General features: G+C 48.0%; 1 protein-coding gene and 1 non-coding gene across 2 annotated transcripts in view; both read right to left on the reverse strand.

Moving 5' to 3' along the window:
- eag (potassium voltage-gated channel protein ether a go-go) overlaps positions 1-15290 on the reverse strand; it is a 157581-nt gene that overhangs the window by 60249 nt on the left and 82042 nt on the right. The gene's annotated exons all lie outside the window — the stretch shown is intronic.
- LOC142589165 (U2 spliceosomal RNA) lies at positions 8650-8835 on the reverse strand. Its single transcript, XR_012829847.1, has one exon. It is a non-coding gene; the product is annotated as a U2 spliceosomal RNA (small nuclear RNA).

Raw genomic sequence — 15290 nt, forward strand, 5'->3', positions numbered from 1 at the left:
CACAACACGGTGGAAGAGCTGGTGGAAGCACACCTATCTCACCAGAGAGTAAGGCTGAGCCGGACAGAGCACGGTCGGGCCGTCCTACGCAAGATAGGATGGCAAATTGAACAGCAACCGACAACGGAGCCGCTCGGATCCCCACAACGTGGAGAGACATCATTAAGACCAAGCCCCTCCCCCGGAACATGCAGCCGGGGAGGAACAACGAGAGACGCTCTGCGCAGGCCAAGGCACTGGCTCGACAGCTGGAAGAGGACCCCGAGGTTCTCTACGCGGACGCCTCGCTTCCCAAGCACGGAACCAGAGCCACGGCGGTCGTCACCACCATCGATAAACTGGTCACAGGCACGTCGATACGGACGACGAATACAGCCGAAGCAGAAGTGGCCGTGGCCCTCACACTCGCACAACCGGGAGTGAGGACCGTGGTCACAGACCCCAAGACCGCCTACGCAAGCTTACCGCAAGGGGAACATCTCTCCCGCGGCACTAGCGATCCTCGCCAAATGCAAATCACCGGGACGGGCCGTTGAGCTCGTGTGCGTCCCGGCTCACTCGCAAGTGGAAGGCAACGCACTCGCCGACCACTATGGCCGAGAACTTTCAATCCGGGCCGAGGACGAGCCAGAGCTATCGCACCCCGTGACAAGTCACAAAGAAATCACCCAAATTTACAGAAGCGGAAGATGTAGGCTTCCCCGTCCGCATCCGCAACTCAGCCGAATGCAGCAAACGATCGTGCGACGCATGCAAGCGGGGTCGCTAGCGCATCCGGTGCTCTTGCACAAGATGTTCCCAACAGCGCATGACACTTCATGATATCGGCAGAAGATATCGGCAGCAGGAGCAGCCGAGCGTGGAGAAAGAAGTTGAGCAAACAAGAGGGGAACCGAACATGCATGCGATCCACCAATTTTTCCCGTTATTTATATACTTAACAAACAAACAAACAAACAAACAAACAAACAAACAAACAAACCTTTGCAGTCGTACGTTGAGCTGCACAACTGACAAATGGAAAGACAGTGAAGTGATATACATGTAAGTGAAGCAATGAACGGGGCTAGTTGGTGGGCGTTCATGTTTGCTTTGCGCTCAGTGTTGAACGGCCACGTACGTCCGCATCTTGTTCCTTGTGTTCGTCCATTAGTTCCCGTCAGAGTAACAGTGAGCGCAGCACAATCACGAACGTGTAAATGAGTTGTCCCATCCTTCTTTGCAAAGGCTGCGGGTTTGTGTGGTCGCTGTACTAATTTATGCAGACTGCACACTGGACAATTACATGCAGGCTGCCCCACTGCTGGACCAACGGTGTCACGTTTTGCTGCCGTAGCCGTACAAACTCCTAGCAAGGATTACGGATTACAGATTAAAAAAAAGAGAGAAGAAAAAAAAAAGAAAGCACGTAAGTAAATCGTCTATTCGAGTGAGGCATGTGCAAGGTATCGCTGATTTTGTAATGATTGATCCTTACGTTTAAAATAAAAACAAAAGAAATTACGCAGATTCCATGCTCTGTAGGAATCCACGGCATGCTATTTTTGGTAGTACACCTGGCCATCCAGCATCGTTTGGGGTTCTGCAAAGGTGGGCTAACGCGTTTCGTAAGGTGACCAGTTGTGTGTGTGTGTGTGTGACGACAGCGGCACGATGACGACTGTCGTACGACGGTGACGGCGTCATTTCTACTACGGCCGTTCAAATTCTGTTCGCGCGACACGTCGATTGTTTAAGTTCTACGCATAGCATCGGGACTCGCGTGAGCTATAGAGAAACGCGGATTGTGACGTCAGCCGAGACTCGCGCAGTATACCATTGGATACGTACATATACGTCTACGTGTCACGTGGTCTATTTCAAAACGACGATTTCTTTTTTTCTACTCGGGCAACGACACGTTGAAACTAAAGGAACTGTTCGAACGCGGACAGCTCGGGAAGGGGGCAACAACGTCGCGCAGCCTCTACCAAGCGTTAGCTGTAGCGCGGAGAGAGAGAGAGAGGACTGCGGGAATGCAGGCCGATCCCGAAGGCGATGCGGTCAAACACAGAGTGTCGAAGCGTTAAGCTGCTGCGTGGGGAGAACGCGAGGAACTGTCACGTGACGCGCGCGTGTGCCATGCGTCTGGAAGAGAGGCAGTCGGCCTTTGGTAACGAGAGAATTTGGCGTGCGACCGTGGACATGGCCGAATGGTTGGAACGCTGGGCATCCGTGCCGGAAGGGAGAGCTTTGATCCCACCGTCGTTGCGGGTTATTTTCTCACTGAATAAGGCCCGAAACGAGGCGAGAGAGGAACGTACACCTTACCTGCTTACCACGAGAGTGCCTGGAATGAAGCGAATAATGAAAAAAATAACCACTAAAAATTTGGGACTCAGACGCAAGTGGGTGTTCTTTGGTTGACATCTGATGCTGAGCGTGCTTCCGCAAGCCGTCGTCAAAGGAAAGAGCGTTGGGGAAGTCCCCTCTAACGGCCATCGCCGTAAAATCAAATGTCCCCATTCTTGCCTTGGCTGTAGTCATTGTCTGCCAGTTCCATTTGCCTGCCATCAAACGTAAACCGAGCGCCAGCTCGCTTCTCTTTATTTATTCTACTGTCCCGGGTTAGCGCATACGTGGTTTATCAATTGCGGCATTCACACCGCTCGCACGAGTCGATGCGGAATACTTGTCTTTCCCTTGAGTCCTCGTTGGCCCCACCAATAGATATTTAGTTGAGATGCAACAGAATACCGGGCGTAACTGCTTGCGGGGATCAAAGCGGTTTCGCCACAGAGGCCGTAAATGGAGTTGTCGGCCTCTCTACGCTTCTTTTTTTCTGTTAACGAATTGACCGACCTGCACGCCGACTCCTGTGTCCTCCAAAACGATGCACGCACTCGCAGCTTCGCGTATATATAAGTCTGGAGATCGCGTGCTTTCGCTTACGCGCATCTCGGCCGGCGCCGTTCATACAACGTTTGTGACCAACAGAGGCATTCACTGAGAGAGAGAGATAGATAGATAGATAGATAGATAGATAGATAGATAGATAGATAGATAGATAGATAGATAGATAGATAGATAGATAGATAGATAGATAGAAAGAGAGAGAGAGAGAGAGAGAGAGAGAGAGAGAGAGAGAGAGAGATGAAAGAAGAAGACAACAGAGATAATACAACGACAACAGCTTGCTCTTCGGCTAACCGTTTGCCCTTCGTGGCCGAGTGGAGGTTGCAAGACAGAGGTGGGGGGTGGGGGGGGGGACAGGGAGCGAGGATGCAAGAGGAGGAGGCTAAGAGAAAGGGTAATAAAAAAAGGTCATCGGTGAATGCGTGAGAACACATCGTTTGCAGGGGCGCGCTGGTGTGGCGAACGCAGGCAGGACCGGTAGAACAGTCGAAGGGGGGGGGGGGGGCACGAGGTGGTAGAAAGAAGGTACACGCACGATCGTTTTACTGTCTTTACTGCTCTATAGGTCCTTGCCGAATACCCGGCGCCGTCTGCCACGCCTGCGCTTTACGACGGCGAAAACGACGCCAGGCCCCGAAGCCGGCGAGCGCGAATATCAGTGTGAGCGCCCAAATGCCCAACGCTGTCTCTCGGGCCGCTATGGCTCCGCTTTCCCATTTTCGTTCTTTCTTTCTTTCTTTCTTTCTTTCTTTCTTTCTTTCTTTCTTTCTGGAGGAGTTGTAGATGTGAAGAAGTAGAAGTGGAGAGATAGATAGAGATGAGAGAGAGAATAAGAGAGAAATAGAGAATGATAGAGATAGAGAATGAGAGAGAAATAGAGAATGAGAGATGGAGATAGAGAATGAGAGAGACAGAGAATGAGAGTGAGGGGGAGGGAGGGAGAGGGATAGAAAGAACGAAGTTTACACGTGAGCTAGAAAGCCCGGGTAGTCGAGGCAAGCACGGGTTCTGTCGCCGGTTTTCTTTCGAACGAACGGTCTGACGAAGTGATCTCTGAAGGCTCCGTCGGCCGTCCTGGTGGAATAGCGCATCGAGTGAAGCGACGCGTGTCTCCTCACACCCGAAAACGGCTAAGCGACATCGTCGCCTTTTCCAGTTATAATATCGCTTACAGTGCTCTCTAAAAGAACCGAAAGCTCAAGCTAACAAGTTTTGGTAACCTTTCGTGCTCGCAGAACGGCCCAGACAGGCGGAAGTAGAAATAAAATCTGCGACATAGGTTACGCAACATCATGATGTCATCGCGTAGTGCCACTGCAATTCTAGAGTGCAAAGTTGAGCCGTCGTTCGCTTCGATAGTGATGAACTGCTTTTTCGCAGAATAAACGCAAATATCGCCTCGAAAGAATACCTCGGCAGTCTAAACGCGTCTAGTTTCGCACGTTACTGCCCCTTTACGTGAAATTAAAGAGGTCACTAGCTGCCATGACAACGGCAACGCGACAACAGACCCATCACTAACACTCACAATAACTCGTTTTTTTTTACGTAGGCCACCTTTCTCTAGTATAACTTTTCAAATAACTTCTCAAATAATGCTGCTTTGTGAAACCGTTTATTTCTTTGTTAACAACCTCAAATTCATTCGCTTTTAATAATCAATACTTATAATATTGTCATTATGTAGATATCTTTCTCTCTCTCTCTATTTCGCTTTCTTGCGTTATCTTTGTAAAATAAACTGTGTTCACGTAACACCACCTAGATAGCACAAGGCCTGTTTACTCCGATCCATGACGTCCCTCTACCTGGCCCGAAATTTCCATTGAAAAGGCTGGCGTGATGAAAGCGCTGACGTCAAAAATCACTGTTGCCTACTCGGAAGCATCCCCATTAGATTCTATGGCGGTCGGGCCAGATAACATGACGTCATGGATGGGGGTGAAATGGCCTTGTGCTATCTTGGTGGTGTTGGTTGACGTACCCCCTTATACAAAGGCCTTGATGGGCCTAAAATTGAAAAAAAAAAAAGAAAACAGCGAAGGACACGATGCCGAAGATAATGATTCCGACGGATGCGTCTAGGATGACTACAATGACATCCAATCACAGCAAAATGACACGAGGGTGACAAAGACAACGGCGCGATGACGTCACGATGTCAATAACATCGATGACGGCGGTGACACGATTTCACGAGGATGGCGGCTGACGAAGGCACAACAACATATCGACGTCAGGACAGCGATGACGACGGCAGGAAGGCGAAGGCAATGGCTAGACGACGACAAGACTGTAACAAAAGAACTCGCATGATGGCGGCACGATGACAGTACCGACGAGACGATTGCACGACGACGAGTGCCGAAGACGGCACAACAAAGACGTCACAACAGTGACGATGACAGCGATGCGACGAAGATGACAGTGCGAAGAAGGCACGACGACGACACAAGGGTGACGAAGATTGGCGCAGCGACGGTACGGTGACGGCACCAAAACAATGACGTCATCACAGCGACAACAGTGGCGTGGCGACGGCACGACATTGCGAGGGTGACGAAGATTGGCACAATGACGGCCCGATGACAAACTCAATGACGTCACGACGGTGACGACGATGGCGAGACGACAACAGCGGCATCCGGACGGCGCGGCGTTGTTGGCGCGGAGACGTCAGTTTCGAATACGGCACGACAACTACAGCCGCCTCACGATCGAATATCTTCATTGTTTTTTTGGAAGGTTCTTGCGAAAGGGAAATGAAGATAATACCTACGGACAGACACCGCGAGGTCTTCGCGTAAGCACCCCGACAGCTGTCGCTGTGAAATGAAACGCCGACAAGGGAGCGTTTCAAACGAGGCGCACTCGCTCATCGACCGAGGCTCGTCGCCACTTTTTTAAACGCAGAAAAAAAAACTTCTTTATAGAATTTGCCTCCCCCAGGAGCACTGTTGATTCGGCACTTTAGTCAAAACCAATATTGGACTGCCATCCCACCCCCGTTCCTTCTCCTCGCCGCGCATAACATCGATCTCAGAAGGTTTGGATCGCGCACGAGTCAAGTGTACTCAGGGGCTCCCATTTCCCCCTTATGGTTCCCATTTGAACGCATCACGGACAATCTCGAGCTATTACGAACGCCGCTGCTCAGGATTGGCGCGACTCTTCGCGAGTGCGGATCGATGCGCTTTCCTTTCGCCTTTCTTTTTATTTTTTTTTTTGCTCTTGGTGAAATGGCTCCCAGGCTGTCTAAAGGAACGTGCACTTTGCGACAGTAGACAGGCGCTTAAGCGGAACTAGACGGGTAGAGCAGGGGTGTTCCACATATCCGAAGTTTCTTTAAGGAAAAGGTATGCTATAGTATAGACAACGATTATTAGACTGAATTCTGGGGTTGAGGAAAAATGTTTCGTATACCTGAAGATTATTTTAAGAGGTAACTGTGCTGCAGAAAACACCTCCTAATAAGAGTAGGTCTAAAGGTTGAAAAAAAGAAGTGTTCCGCTTGTTCGGAGTTTAAGAGATAACGTCACTGCAGTAGACTTCGATCATTAAGCGGAACTTGCAAGAGAAAGGGAAAAATTTTCGGTTTATTCGAAGTTTCACTTGCGAGTTAGCTCTACTTTTTTAGTCTCCCTATTCTCATACACCCCAGGCTTCCTTTCAAGCGGGGTTTCGTTTTAACCGGAGTTTACTGTACACGAATCTCGCTCATCCCAGACCTCGGGCAACGGAGAAAAGAGTATCTGCTCCACAAAAGTGGCGGTCGCTGCTGAATTAGAGTGCCGTCACTTAAGTCAGGGCCAGAGCCCCATCTTGTTTATTGCGGGAGCATCACCGAAAAAAAAAAAGAAGCAAGGAAAGGCTTACCGCAGTGCTCGTGCTCTAACGCGTACCCGGATGCTTGATTCGAGGTCCGCTCGCTTCGTATGGCCCGTGCGAGTACTATGTATAAACTTCGCGTTCGTCGTGTCGGCCGACCTGTTTTGCTCTTCGGCGAAAGTGACGCGTTTCCGGCGGCCCTTCCCTGAAGATGTGTCCGTTGCTTCTGGTGCCTCTGCCGTTCTTTTTTTGTTGTTGTTGCGTTCGTTGAATATGTGTTTCCATGTTTATTTTTCTTGTAATTACACGCTACATAGTTCAGTTCGTTTGGTGAATCGCTGTGATTCCGGCCGTGCCACATTGGTGCCCGGAAGCTTGTCCGGGTGATAAAGCGAGGACAATGGCTAATGAAATAAAACGTTGTTTCTGAAGGATATGGAAAGTTGCCGCTTTAAGGGCAGCGAAGGAAGAGTGGAATGATAACGAGCGAACTAAGAAACGAACGAACGATGGAAGGAAAAGTGAACGAAGAAAGAAAACAATCGAGAAAGAAAGAACGGAGTGAACGAACGAATGAATACATGCAGGAATGACCTTGAGGAATTCAACGTGAGGTCGACCTCTCTGCAGTTCCTAAAATAATGTTTCTATCTCGCTCTCTCGAATGAACAAAGAAGGAAAGAAATAAAGAAAAAAAATGTACGAATAAGGGCGATTCAGCTGCAGACTTGAACAATCAACAACCGCACTTCAGTGCTGTGGGTTTCACTGAAACCGACGAGGCTCGGCACCTCGCAGCAGCGGGAGTCTCGCCGCATAATCCGAGCCATTACACTGCTTGGACGCAGGGACCGCATTATCGATCCCTCTTGGACTTCATTAGGTCAGCAAATCTATTTTCATTCATTAATGGTCCTTATTCACCCCCATCCTATACCCTTGTATGCCCTGAGGCATTTATCCTCGCATTAAAAAAAACCGCACTTAAGAAGAAGAAGAAGAAGAAGAAGAAGAAGAAGAAGAAGAAGAAGAAGAAGAAGAAGAAGAAGAAGAAGCGCTCACGTGGTGGTTGTTATGTTTTGCCTCCTTTATTACATCGCCACTGGAACTGTGTCAGAAAGTCGCAGTCCATGGCGATCCACCGCTCTTCTTCCAGTGCGCTCGGTCTTCATCAAGCCGGGAAGAACTTGAGCAAGACGTTAAACAATTTGGAGAGACGCCCCTAATATCACTAGACTCCATGCTCAAGCACCGAGAGGAATAGGAAAAAAAAAGAAGAACAGAAAGGAAATAAAAGAAAGAAGAGGAGAAAGAAGCAGTTGTTGCTTCCAGGCCGTTCTTATAGGGAGTTTTAACGGGCGGTCGCATAGTCGAGAGACAGTGGTGGCCGAGTCCGGGGCCGTATATTAAACAGCACGGGCGAAAACACACGGCGAGTCCTGGAGAGTCGCATAGCTGTAGTGCTCGGCTCATTAGGCGCGCAGGTTTTCGAGGCTCTGGCCCCCTCGCAGAGGAAGGAACGGACCGCGACGGTGCCTGAATGGCGCTGATTAAACCGAGGAAAAGCGCGCTGCGCCGCATAATCCCCAGGCGCTCCGCGGGCTTTCCCACCAATCTGCCCACTAGTCTTGTGCGCGACGCTTTCTTGCGAGCTTTGTGTGCAGTGTGGTGAACGCTACCACTTGCGCGTCAACCGATCAATTTCGTAAAAGATATATATATATATATATATATATATATATATATATATATATATATATATATATATATATATATATATATATATATATATAGAGAGAGAGAGAGAGAGAGAGAGAGAGAGAGAGGCTGAAGAGAAATGTTAAATCTGTTCTTAGCCCTAGTAAATGATTTTTACAGTGACGCTGCAAATGGCTAGTTTCCAGCCGATCGACGTCCGTAGACAAAAAACCGTGGGCCTATCCCGAAGATAGTGCAATACCGGGCCGACCAGCGGCGGAGGTGAAGCAGGCTTCATGCACTCCGCCAACTTGCAAAAATGAGTTTAATATCTTGGGCCCAAATGCAACACGTATCAGATACTAAGCTGATAAGAACAGACACGACACTTTCACCCGCGTCGGCCGTGGCTACACGATCGCACCGCCCTCTCTTTGTCGGCGTTCCATGCGCTTGCGTATATCCTTTCCTTTCCTTCCGTTCTCCCGTGGTGGCGCTCGCGTCGAGGCGTCACGCGTGTCTAATTTCCTCCGGCTCCTCGAGTCGGCGCTCCCGTCCTCCACGCAAATATATATATATATATATATATATATATATATATATATATATATATATACGCGGCAAATGAGTCCGTACCTGTGTTCAAAATTCTCGTGTCACCTCTGCGTCGTATGATAAACAGCTTCGCAGGGTAATCCGCCCTCACGGAGTAGAATGGTTCATCAATTTTTTGTTTGAAAAACTCTATTTGTGATCACCCGTTGGATCAAAGTCATGGTATGCATCCGCGATGTAGTACCCCCAAAGCACACATGGCTGACATTGTCAAGAGTTTGGTACCCGGCCGTGGTGGCGTAGTGGACATGGCGGTGCGCTGCTAAGCTCGAGGGCGCGGGATCGAATCCCGTTGGCGGCGGCCGCATATCGTTGGGGCGCGAAATGCAAAAGCGTCCGTGCATTGGGTGCACGTTAAAGAACCCCGGAATAATTTTTACCCGGATGGTAGAAATTATTCCGCCGTGCCTCATCATCATATCGCGGTTTTGGCACGTAAAACACCAGAACTTTTTCTTCTTTAATCTAGGGAGTTTAACGAAAACTCGTCCGGTCAGGTAGAACATTGGAAAAAACATGAACGCTTCTGGTCACTGATCGAGTCAAAAGTTAATCGGCGCTTCGAAAACCACACGGGTCTCTTAATAACAATGCACCCTACTGAAGTGTTCCGTGTAGCACTCCAATAACTTCGTATGCTTTACGTATAGTTCTTACGGAATGTATGCGAATCCCACATAAATTACGTCTATTCTCCGTAAGAACCGCACGGAAGACATGTAGAATTACTGGAGTGCATACGGAACGTTTCAGTAGGACAGTGCAGACAAAGGGACGGTCGTCAGTTTAAGTACGCAACATGTGACGTAATGGCCGAGTACAAACTTGGGGAAAGGTGTCATTCGTCCGGTGCATGACATCGGCTGTCAGCTGTATCAGTAAAGGTCTGAATGTGTCACGTTCATTTCGTTTGTGACTGCTGAAGCGTTGTCGCCAGTCGATGACATGGGTACAATTGCACGCATGTTCCGCCAGTGCGTTGGACAGGTGATTCTTCTTGTGCGCGCAAAGTCGCGCTCTTGCAGCTGTCTCGGAGTGTTTGCCAATTTCATCGCTGTAGCTGTACAGCTGCACTCCCCGTAGGAAATTTTGCAAACAACCACTGGAGAAACTTTGATGCGTAGCATGTGCGGAAAGGGGTCAGATAAGGAGACACATACTCTCCAATGCTATTCACTGCGTGCTTGGAAGAGGTATTCAAGCTATTAAACTGGGAAGGCTTAGGAGTGACGATTAACGGCGAATATCTCAACACCATTCGGTTTGCAGAAGACATTGTCCTGTTCAGCAACACTGAAGACGAGTTACAACAAATGATTGAGGATCTTAACCGAGAGAGTGTAAAGGTAAGGCTGAAGATTATTACGCAGAAGACAAAGGTAATGATCAATAGCCGGGCAAGGGAACTAGGATTCAGGATCGCCAGTCAGCCTCTAGAGTCTGTGAAGGAGTTCGTTTACCTAGGTCAATTACTCACAGGGAACCCTGATCCCCCCCTATGAGAAACAAATTTACAAAAGAGTGAAAATGGGTTAGTGCGCATACAGTAGCCGTTTTCAGCTCCTGACTGGAAGCTTACCATTATCATTGAAAAGAAATGTGTACAATCAATGCATTTTACCGGTGCTATCATATGGGGCAGAAACTTGGAGACTGACAAGGAAGCTTGAGAACAATTTAAGGACTGCGCAAAAAGCGGTGGAACGGAAAATGTTAGGCATAACGTTAAGAGACAGAAAGAGAGAGGTGTGGATGAGAGAGCAAACGGGCATAGCCGATATCCTAATTGACATTAAGAGAAAAAAAATGGAGCTGAGCAGGTCATGTAATGCGTGGGTTAGATAAATGGTGGACCAGTAGGATTACAGAATGGGCGCCAAGAGAAGGGAAGCGCAGTCGAGGACGGCAGAAGACTAGGTGGGGCGATGAAATTAGGAAATTCGCGGGCGCTAGTTGGAAACAGTTGGCGCAGGGGAGGGGTAATTGGAGATGGCAGGGAGAGGCCTTCGTCCTGCAGCGGACATAAAATAGGCTGATGATGACGATGATGATGGTGGTGGTGTTGGGCAACCCGTGCGCATTACGTGGCGAAGGCAAACGACAATTTTCTGGAATATCGTCCATAAGCTCTCTCTTTTTTTTTTGAAGTTCACCTTGTTCAGAGCGTATGCGCTTGCCTAACCTAACCTTATTGCCACGCGGCGTCAGCACATTCTAGCTCGGTGTCCCGACGTGACGATAATGTCGTCGATGCCAGGGCCAGCGTTTCGAGACCCCGTACCTGAACGTCAAATTAACACATCTGATAGTTATTTCAAAACATTCACACTTGCAAAGCGCAGTCCTTTTTTGCGAGAAGCATGTGGTAGATTCTAAGACTTAAAAATGAGAAACAATAAATGTGGAATGAGCACGAACGAATACGGTGTACCGAGGGGCTCTATATTTTGTCTCAAGCATAGGTACCCAACAGACCATGGGGTCAGGTAAAGCATGGAATACATTGACTGTCATTGACTGATTGAATAATTAGTTAACATAAAGACGTAACCCTTAATTGTGAAAGACTTTATTCAACCGTTGGGATTTACCCAGTGATAAACACCGGGGCCGCACGTTTCAGCTTCGCTGGTTAACCATCTATACGGAGTGCTTGGGCTGATAATTTTTTGCGTTTATTTACGTCATCATCAGCATATCTTTATGTACACCGCAGGATGAAGGCCTCTTCCAGCGATCTCCACTTACCTCTGTCCTGCGCTAGCACATTATAACTTGCGCCTGCGAATTTCCCAATTTCATCACCCCACCTAACCTTCAGCCGTCCTCGACTGGGCTTCCCTTTCCTTGGCACACATTCGGTAACTCTAACAGCCCAAGGTGTGAGGCCGGGCTAGTTCGTATTCCATGACGATATAACCGGCGCGAGAGTTGACACGGAACAAAAGAAGGAGGGACCCACGGTTATTCGCGGTCCATCGGTTATCTACCCTACGCATCACATGGTTTGCCCAGCTCCATTTTTCTTGTTCTGTTAATGTCAACTAGAACATCAGCTATCCGCGCTTGCCCTCTGGTCCACACCACTCTCTTCCTGTCTCTTAACGTTACGCCTAAGATATTTCGCTCTATTGCTCTTTGCGCGGTCCTTATAACTTGTTCGCAAGGTTCTTTGTTAACCTCCACGTTTCTGCCCCATATGTTAGCGTACGTTTATCTATTATAAACATCTGGGAAAACACTTCAGGATTGCTTCAGCGGACGTCCGAACGACTCGGGTACTGATAGAATAAAATATATCGGCTGTAAAGATAGAACATAGTGTGCTTTTCTGCAAAACACGCGTTCGGTAAGAGGTGCAGTTCCAGAAGACCCCCGTTTCAACACCCTTTTCCACGGCTGTGGAAGGGTGAGTTATAGACACAAGAAAAGCATTCGGGAGGAGGTGCAGTTCCAGAAGATCACCGTTTCAAATGGGTGTATTGATTCGCCTGCGCACCCTTCTGCATGGCTGTAAAGGGGTGAGTTATAGACACGAGAGACACACCCTTAAAGGTGCAATTTTCTTTGGTGCGCGCGCGCTGTGTAGAAGACGTTATATCCTGAAATTAAATTTACTGATTAAACTTGGCGGGGAGTGCGGCACGACGACACTCGCCGCAGAGTAACCGAACGGCCACAGCAGAACCTGTTTCCAGCTCTAGCTGCTGCTGCAGAAAAGTACGAATAACTGCGTAATCACATTGAGCCGTATCAATACAACTCATTTTTCATTTCCGCAGACTTGACTTGTCTCTCTGCCAGTACTTCATAACCAACTAAAGGTTGCCTTCCTAGGTTAGGTTAGGCTAGTTTCGATTACCGTAGAAAAGAATTTTCTGTCCGGCGAGTTTCGCGGAAACGTACCTTACAGAAGAAAGGCGCCAGGAGGCACACGTGCGAAGAGAGACCGCACGAGCACCGTTACCAACTGCCAACCGATAGGTAAGGTTAGGTTGTCCACGCCTTCTTTGTCTGCGGCGAATGTTGCCTTCTTCGGCAGAGCGAGTTGGCTGAAACAGAGCTCCCGAGTTCCACGAAGCTAGCGCTCCTACGCATTCTATTTTTATCTTGGCGTACAGGCGAGGGATTGGAAACGGAGGATGGTTTCCCGGCAGCTGCTGTACGTTTGCCCTGCAAGTACGGGCATTCCTTGTGCAAAGGGAATCCGGAGAAGGCGAGGATATCGACGCCGGACGGAAGGAAACGTTCCGCAGCGCCGGCGCGCATCAAAATCTCATCTTGGGGCGACGCCGGGTCGCCGCAAACCTCTAAGTTAAAATGCCGTCCGATGGGATGCGGCCTTAATTACGGCTCCCTAATCGCAGCACCCCGAAAACTTCCCATGAAAGAGCCAAATAACAATAACAACAACACAAGAATCTTCCAAATGGCGTTCATGTCTTAATGGTGACGTGGTCACTCGCTGAGAGTATAGCTGGCCGCGAAGTCATGCCAAGAACGTGAAAACTTTATTAAAGCAGCAGGTCTCACAGGCACACGACAACCATCAAGCGACTCTAGGGTGACTAAAACACGGTGTCTGACGCGGACTGATAGTTTGGCCGAACGCACCCCCCCCCCCCTTCTTTATTTACCGTTTTAGCAGTAATCATTCGGTTTTCCTTCAACTTAAGAGGAAGCTTTAGCTCGGGCCCAACTCCGACGCGGCCTATTCAAATACATGTAAAACGCAAAAACGTTTTTATGAGATAACCCCTGGACCGATTTTGATGAAATTTGTCGCATTTGAAAGAGAAAGTTAAATTCTAGTGACTGTTGGAAGCGGAATTTCGATTTAGGGCTTGAATTTTCTTAAAACGATTTTCAAATATTTGACCGTTTGAAAAAAAATAGAAGCACGAAGTCTACAAATTAATAACTCCACATCTAGAACTGATATCGCGGTTCTGTAAACGGCATCCATTAGATCACTCAAAGCGGACAAATTCAATGTGTCAGTTCGCATCTTACGTGAATTTGTTACGTTGGTTACAACGGTTTTGCAAAAGTTGTATTTCCCTGTGATTAATTTTTTTTATTTTCATGTGTAACATATCAATTTTGTCCGATTTAGATGTACTATTACATGCAATTCACAGAATTGTATTATCATTTTTGGTGGTTGAGTTACAGAGTTGTAAACTTGATAGTTTCGTTTTCTGAAAATTTTCGATTTTTGCCAATTTTTAATAAAAAATTTACGACCTAACTCAAAAATTCGAAACCAACAGTCACTAGATTTTAAGTTTGTCTTTTAAATGCAACAAACCTCGTCAAATTTGGTGCAGTGGTTGCCGAGAAAAACGAATTCTCCTTTTACATGTATTTAGATAGGGGCACTCGAGCTAAAGCTTCCTCTTAACCCACCCCCTCCCTCCATATAGGGTAGAAACCCGGATGCTCGTCTGTCTGCAATTTACCTATCTTATCCTTGCTATGTCCTTTTTTAACTCTTGGGATTGACATGCACACATGTCGTAAATAATGTGCACCGACTAAAGAATGAGGGACAGAGCGATAAATGATAGGCGTAACGTTGAGAGACAGGAAGAGTGTGGATTAGGGAACGAACGGGGGTTGCAGATCGATATTCTAGTAGACATTAGCAGGAAGAAATGGAGACGGGCAGGCCTTGTAATGCGAATAGGTTCAGATAACCGATGGTCTATTAGAGTTACCAAATGCGTGCCAATGGAAAGGAATCACAGTCGAGGACGCCAGTGTACTAGGTATCAAAGAATCACTAGGAAACATACTAGGAATCAAGAAGCTTGGGAGGCGTAGGAAGGAAGGAAGGAAAAAGTGGAGAAGGAAAGGCAGGGAGGCTAACCAGTTTAGCTTAACCGGTTTGCTACCCTACACATCTGAGCGGGATGGGGGGAATTAAAGATGGGGAAGGGAGAGAGAGAGAGAGAGCACATAGCACAGCACACACACGTCGTCCGTTATAGTCCATCACTCTGGAGTGGTACGTGATATCACTGTCACAGCCGCTTGTTTGGGAGGCGTAGTATGGAATCAGCCGACGCAAGGCCGGGGTCATTAGATATCGCTGAGAGAGACGTTCGCCTTGCAGTAGACACGGGAAAAGATGATGATGATGATGATGATGATGATGATGATGACATCGATAATGACGATGAATAAGCACACGTGTAGTTGTTCACAATTCTTAAGCATGCACTTAAGTGACTATGTATGGCTGATCAATT

The sequence above is a fragment of the Dermacentor variabilis genome, chromosome 7, assembly GCF_050947875.1.
Source record: "Dermacentor variabilis isolate Ectoservices chromosome 7, ASM5094787v1, whole genome shotgun sequence".
In the NCBI taxonomy this organism is placed as follows: Eukaryota; Metazoa; Arthropoda; class Arachnida; order Ixodida; family Ixodidae; genus Dermacentor; species Dermacentor variabilis.